The sequence below is a fragment of the Arachis stenosperma genome, chromosome 2 (assembly GCF_014773155.1).
Source record: "Arachis stenosperma cultivar V10309 chromosome 2, arast.V10309.gnm1.PFL2, whole genome shotgun sequence".
Classification (NCBI taxonomy): domain Eukaryota; kingdom Viridiplantae; phylum Streptophyta; class Magnoliopsida; order Fabales; family Fabaceae; genus Arachis; species Arachis stenosperma.
Window position 1 is genome coordinate 51,782,503 of NC_080378.1, and position 7,857 is coordinate 51,790,359.

General features: G+C 25.9%; 1 pseudogene; it reads right to left on the minus strand.

Moving 5' to 3' along the window:
- Positions 1 to 654: 654 nt before the first annotated feature.
- LOC130962879 (probable NOT transcription complex subunit VIP2) lies at positions 655 to 5,304 on the minus strand (annotated as a pseudogene).
- Positions 5,305 to 7,857: the final 2,553 nt, after the last annotated feature.

A 7,857-nucleotide genomic window follows, 5' to 3' on the forward strand; every position in this document is an offset into this window, starting at 1 on the left:
TGTTAAAATACCAAGATAATTATGGATTAGATCACTTAAATAATCAAGCAACATTCTAATTGTTTTAATATGAAAGCTAAAAGAACTATATAATCTGAAATGAAATAAATATACTTTTACCAGTCCGATGAGTATGATGTAAACCCAACTACAATAGAACAGGGGAAAGGGAAAAATGATGCCATGCAATGGGAGTGTAAATTTGCAAAATTAAATAATCATATAATCAACTCCTGCCTTTTGCATACAAGTCATTGGCCAAAATCAAACTCTTAAATGAAACCCTGATTTGTAACAGATTAGTCTTTAGTCTGTCAGATTGAGATAATATCCTAACAAGTTAAGATTAATTAAATCATTATTCAGTTGGGTGTTAACTCTGATGCATAATTCCTAAGACCCATATCAAATATTGACAAATGTGCTTTTCTTTTCTGTGCATTGGAGCTAGGGGGCAGAGAAAATTCGTCAGATAACTAGGTTATCAAAATACCTACGTATCATAATTCTTTTGTTCAAATTAGGATAGTTAAAGAAGAAATGCTTGGATCACTCAAGCGACATATAGTACGAGAAAGCCCAAACTAAAGGAATACTTATGCTAATGACATTCTGAGGAATTAAAATCCAGAATGAAAATTTACAGTTGAAACTCTACAATAAGGTTCTGATTCCTACTCGATGCTGTGGTAGAGGCGGTCTCTTTTCCAACATTTCATAATGTAGAACAAAGTTATCCTGCAAGGATGTTTTTTTTTTCATTAGAGGCCTAAAAATAGGATCAGGGATAAAAGGAAAACAATAAATGTTGGACCACGAGAAATCATTTTAAGAACACTACGAATACTATTATGTATAAAGCTAACCTTGTGAACAGTTTCAAATGTGTGTGGATCAAAACAGTGATAAGATCCTCTCTCGTATGTGTTCGTTTTAACAAACGGCTCCATGTTGGGAACTCTTATAAACCAGAAATGATTCTCTTTGTGATAATAACATCCTCTATTGTGCCTAAAACCAACAACCACCTGCCTTGTTAGAAATTATTAATCAGAGAAAAACAATTTAGATTTTAATTCAGGATTTCCTGCCAATATAAGTTTTGCTATATGAATACTTAAAATTCGTGACTGATAAACAAAGAAAGGTTACCAAGTATTGACTGATTTAACCATTAATTGCTCCCAAATTGTAACAATCCCAACATAATTTGGAAATAAGCCCTAACCACAAAAAAATAAAATATAAATAACAAAAAAAGGATAAATTAGAGGGTATGTGCATACAACTCATTTAATTTGCAGCATATAATTGTGCTTCGTCTTTGGGCATGCTGCAACCAAGGAAAAAAAAGTGGTTAATTATAACACTAAGCAAGCCAATTAGAAATCAAGTAAGATGTAATTGCAAACCTGTAGAATATGTAAAACAATGTTTCCACCAAAAACTTTGAAAAGTAACCTTGCTGCATCATGCAATAAGCAGTAAGCCTAATGAAGGATTTGCAAATAAAGAAATCGATTCTATAGCATAATTAAAAAACCACACATGTAAGCAGGGGGCTGCTTTGCGTAATAAAATTGTGGCACATTAAACTCTAGATCACCCTTTGCAGGTTCATCGGACCATGGAGACCCAAACGTCTTGTGTAGATTTTCAAATGAATTCAAATTTAATCCAAGTGTAGTAAGATCAATTCCAAGTGCAAGAGATGTCAAGTCTGGATCATTCATCCTGATCACACTTAACAAGCCAAGCAAACCAAATGGATCTGGTGTGGATTGTGCAGTTTGCATAGCTTTCATGCCCTGATCCCGAAACGACTGATTTACGGTTGACATTTGAAGGCAGAACTGCGACTGCTTCTAGTGCTATTGATATTGCTGGAGGATTTGGTCATACTGACCCATACTAGAGACTGTATTTGGAGAATTTAATGGCCTTAATCCGACCCAGGAGATCCACTTGCCTAAAACAAATCCAAAAGTGGTTAGGATGTCTGAAATCTTACTTCATAATGAATATTAAACTCAAGCAAACTAGAGAAAGAACAAAGCTTATTCATTACAACAGCAATTAAGAGAGTTTGCAGACCTACAAATGATAAGTTGAATGCGTAGATGGAAAAATATCTGATCCATGTAGATGGAGAAGATCCTGGTTGTTTATAGATGAAAATGAGACTCCACCACTACTCACCGAAGGAGCATGTTGTTGTACGATGTGATGAATATGTTCCCCCAAGCTAAAACCAGCAGGCCTCCCCATCTACATATTACAAGGATAGAATAATAAGTGAGGAATACATACATACATATATATAAAGATTTTTTAGTCTTTTAAACATACAACTCACCGAGAAATGTTAAGATTGCATCATTGGTACAGCATTGTCATGAAGCTATTCTTTCTGGTGCATATCCATAGCATAATCAGCATTGCCACCTGTAAAAATAAATAATATAATATGGTTACTAAATTAAAGATCTGCGAACAAAGGTAACCAAAAATAAGGAGAATCACTAAGTTGTCATTTAATCAAACCTCCAACAGTGCGGCATCATGAATTCCTCTTAAGGAGAATCAGTAAGTTGTCATTTACGAGACATCTTAGCATCCTCACTAGATCTATAACTGATCATTCAATCACTTGATGAGATACAAACTAGGAAACCATATGCTTATTTAACACCTTAGACGACTTACAATATCAGAATATAATAAACAAAGCAATAAAACCAAGCACCAAAGGAACTAAGGTAGATATGCACGTAAATCCATAAAACTTTCCACAAGAGAAAGTGTATAATTCAGTCTACAACTCAACTCTATAAGAAGAGACTCTTTATACAACAAATCACAAGGCAACTATACAAAAAAACTATTTAATAACATAAAACAGCCAAAATTGCTAGAAAGAAATGTATAACAGCCAATCAGATCACATATCTTTTCCAGTTACTACACCTTTAAATCCTGGCAAAGCTGGGAAATCTTCGTTTGCACCCAATTGTCCTTGAGGCCCTCCAACAAACCTAGGTCGACTAGTCAGTTGAAGGAAGTCATTCATGTCAAAAGGAGAATTATCACTCGAGTTTACATCATTCAACATACACATAACATGGCTTTGTAAAAGTGGACCACCAGCATTGGGATAAGAGTTTCCTAGCATTGAAATCACCTACGGAGATCCTGAATCAAGAAGCTCTTGTTACCACAAAGAAATACTTCAAAACCTATCGTAAGCTCAAATCAAGAAGCTCTTGTGACGACGGTGGCGGCGATGTTTTGGAGGACGGAGACGGCACGACAGACGGAGAGAATGGGGAACTCAATGAGGCAGTTATGCTCAGGTGGCGACGACGGCGACGGAACGGGGGAGGAAATACAGAAAATTAGGGTTCATTGTTTGGGAGCATGATTTGGGGAAGAAGCCAAGATTGGATTTTTAATATTTTATTAAATTATACAATTATATATCTACTTTGGGCTATAATTTAATTACCAATAGTTTAACCATAATTAACATAGCAACCAATTAAAAAATGACATGTCACAAAAAATAATATACATGTTATTATAGGAAGGATAGAATAGAAATTCTACCTTATAATAAATATAATACAAGCGACGTGGCCTTTTTTTAATTCATTTTTTTAATAGCTTAAGCCAAAGAAAAGAAAATAAGTAATAATAATAGTATAGTAATAATAATAATGATAACAATAATAATGATAATAGTATAATAATAGTAATAATAATAATATTAATAATAACAATAAAAATAAATTAATTTTTGTCTATTATAATATTTTTTGATAAATAATTTAAATTTAATAGAATAAGTCATAATTAAATTAAACTTTAATAATTATAAAATTTTATTTGATTAATTTTGTTAAAAATAATTTTCTTAAAAACAAAATTTTAATATAATATAATAACTCATAAATAATTAATTATTTAATTTTCAAAAATTTGAAGTGTTACAAATCCTACTTATTAAATTCTCTATATCTAATATTAATGTCTCATTATATTTTTAGTTACTTCCGTAATTGATTTTTTTTAATAAATAAAATATCTACTACGTTATATTTTTAACTTATATCATGTGATTGATTTTTTTCTTAGTAGAATCTACTTAATATATTAAAATTGGGTTTTCCTCCAACTAATAAGGGTGACGTGTCGATCTCTTGTGAGTCCGTTTTCCCTCCAAAACGAATGAAACTTTTCATCTATTCTAAATTATTTTATAAAAAATACCTTTATTATAATTATATTATTATATTATAATTAATATTTAATGAATAATATATAATTATACTAATTTAAGAACATATCTTCATTATAATTATATCAAATCAATATTTAATACACTATTAAACTATTTATCAATTATAATGCGTAATTACTACACATAATAAAAAAATTGCCTTAATAATAAGTAATTTACATATTTATTTTTGTTTTACTAAGGTCTATAAATAGTGTTTTCCTGTGGTACATGAATCTAAATTTGAGAGTCAGCTCATAATTTTATATTTAGTATTTTTTTACTACTTCATAGAATAAGAATGTATTCTTCATTTTTTATTGAAGTTGATCCTTTTAAGGTATAATTTATAATTTTTTATAATATTTTTTATATATTCATTCTATTATATTATTCTTTTAATAATTTATTAATTGTTGTTACTCTAAGTTATTCTTATCGTCTAATGTTCCAGTTCGATTGTCTTTTACCACAATCGTTTACAATGCATCACATCCATAAAATACCTCATCGAGTTGTCTTTCACTTATTCAGGTTTCAACTACATGGATGTAAGTGTTTAAAAAAGGGACAATAATCTCTACTTTATCGAAGGATGGTTGGATCTACTCACCTATTATGACCAACCTAATGGAATGTGGTTAAAGTTAGCTTTCTTAGGAGGAGCTCGATTTTTTATTGAAGAATTGCATCCACAAAATTTTATAGGGCAAGTTCAAGTTTTATCCCCTCCATGCTTTTTACGTCTGTCCGAAAATCTTCAAAGTGGAGCACATAATGAGATTGAATTCTCTCAGTTTAAATTCAGTTATGCTAAATTCGTGACAAACTCGGATATGCAATTTCAACGATTGGTAATATATTTAAATTTTCTTATTTTAAGTTGTTCATTATTAGAATAATTTTATAACATATTGTGATTTTTTTCAGAAATTACCGGCTTTCTTTTGCATGCATGCAATGCCATTGAGAGGAATAAGGGTTAGTTTGGTTTCTCGGTGTGGCAATTCTATACCTTGCCGCATTGCATGGATAGCAGATGATGAAGCTTATTTAACAAGAGGATGGTTTGAATTTTCACGAATTCTAAATGTTGATATTTACGATGTTATTTCAGTTGGTTATCGTTACGAGAATAACTCTATATTATACGTGACTAAGAACTAGAATAGATTCAATATTGTTTAAGTAATTTGGTTTTAATATTAGTATTTGATTAAATTATAATTAGAAAATTTTAAATTATTGCTTCAATTTATATATTATGAGTATTTTTCGTAGATGTACTATTTTTAAATAATTTAATAATTAATAAAATGAAGTGGTGCCAGATATATTATTTAAGTTTATTTTTATCCTTTATTTCTTTATTTGTATTTTCATTATATTTGACAAAAAATCTCTACCTAAACATATAGTTTTCGTTGACCTAAACACAATTTAGTTCCCAATAAAAACCGATTTTATCTATAAAAAATAATGAAACATGTATCTTTTAATATTATATTAATATAGTAAGTAGACATTATGATATAATAATATCTTTAATTGTATTATAATTAGCTCATAAATAATGTATGATTATATTATTTTAAGAAACTTTTTTTATTATAATTATATCAAGTCAATATTTAATTATGATAAAATATGTTAATTATAATTATATCATAAAATTATAATAATTACGATAGTTATGTTATATATTTTAATCATTTATGTAAGTAAATAAACTAGAAAACAATCAAATCAAATCAGGACGGTAAATAAATAATATAGAATAATATTATACATTTAATTGTATTATAATTAGCTCATGAATAATGTATGATTATATTATTTTAGAAAAATATTTTTATTATAATTATATCAAATTAATATTTAATATATTATTTAAATCTAATTTTTATATAACAATAATATATATATATATATATATATATATATATATTTATATATCACTTTTTTAACTAATTCTTATAAATATTGGCATATAATTAATATAGATAACATATATACTTAATAAATATCTTTATTAAATTAATTATAACGATTAATACAAGATAATCTCATAAGTATAACCTAATTATAGCAAGAATTTTGATAAAAATAATTGACTACTAATTTGAATATAATTGATATAGTTAAATTGATACAACTAATAAGATTGAGAATATGTAGCAATTATAGCAATTATTATATCAATTATAATAATAATTCACGTGACTTCATATACAGTAATTTTTGAATTATAATTTTCACATAATTATACTTAAATATTATTTAATTTTAGATGTTTTATAGGTAATATTCATTATCACATGAATTATCATCATTACTTAATAATAATAATAATAATAATAATAATAATAATAATAATAATAATAATAATAATAATAATAATAATAATAATAATAATAATAATAATAATAATAATAATCATTTTAAATTTATATAATTAATATAATTGATATAGTTCTAATTCTCATTTGTATGTAATAATTTTATTAGTATGTATTCACAGTTTTAATCAATATATAATAATAATAATATTATATGGACATAAAATTAATTAGTTAACAAATTGAATTTAGCTTATGGATTTTTATTTTTTACTCAAATTTTTAATCATTAGTGATTTATTTTTTATATTTACAGTAAATTTTCACTATAAAAAAATTAGTTTTGATTATTTCCTATTTTATTTATTTACAGTCATAATTAAATTTGATATAATTATAGTAATATAAAGCTACTTCATATATAGCAAAATATTATAAAAAATATTATTGCACGATTGTAGAATAAAAAATAATCATATATATAAAACGAAATAATTATAACAAAAAAATTAATACATGTGATTTAAATATTTTTAATAGCTAATAACATAGAGTTTAACAAAATATAATTCATATATTTTTTATTTATGTATATGTATATAATTATTTATATATATATATATATATATAATTATTTAACAAAATTAATATATACGTATATATAAATAAAAAAATTATTATAATTTCTGAAAATTATACATGAATTTTTTTCTCAAATAAATTAATTTTAATTATATTACAATTAGCTCATGAATAATGCATGATTATATTAATTTAAGAAAATATCGTCATTATAATTATATCAAATTAATATTTAATGCGTTATTAAACTACTTATAAATCATCGATATTTTTAATCATTCTAATTATATTAATTGATATAGTTCTAATTCTCATTCAAGTGCAATAATTTTATTAGGAGATAATTGATACACACATTAATAGTGACCCATTTAATTTGATATCAATTAGTGGATAACAATAATAATAATAATAATAAAGTCTACATGGTACATGCATTATATTTTAAAAAGGTAAAATATATTTTAAAAAATTAGAGTATTAATAATCAATTATGATTAATATCAATATCAATAATTAATTTTTATAATTATTTTTTGTACTACTAAAGGCTACATATAGTATTTTTCTTTTTTGTAGAATAAAAAAGATTGTGATTCATAACATTTTTGTAAAGTTATATCGTATGGACACAAGATTAATTATATAACAAATTGA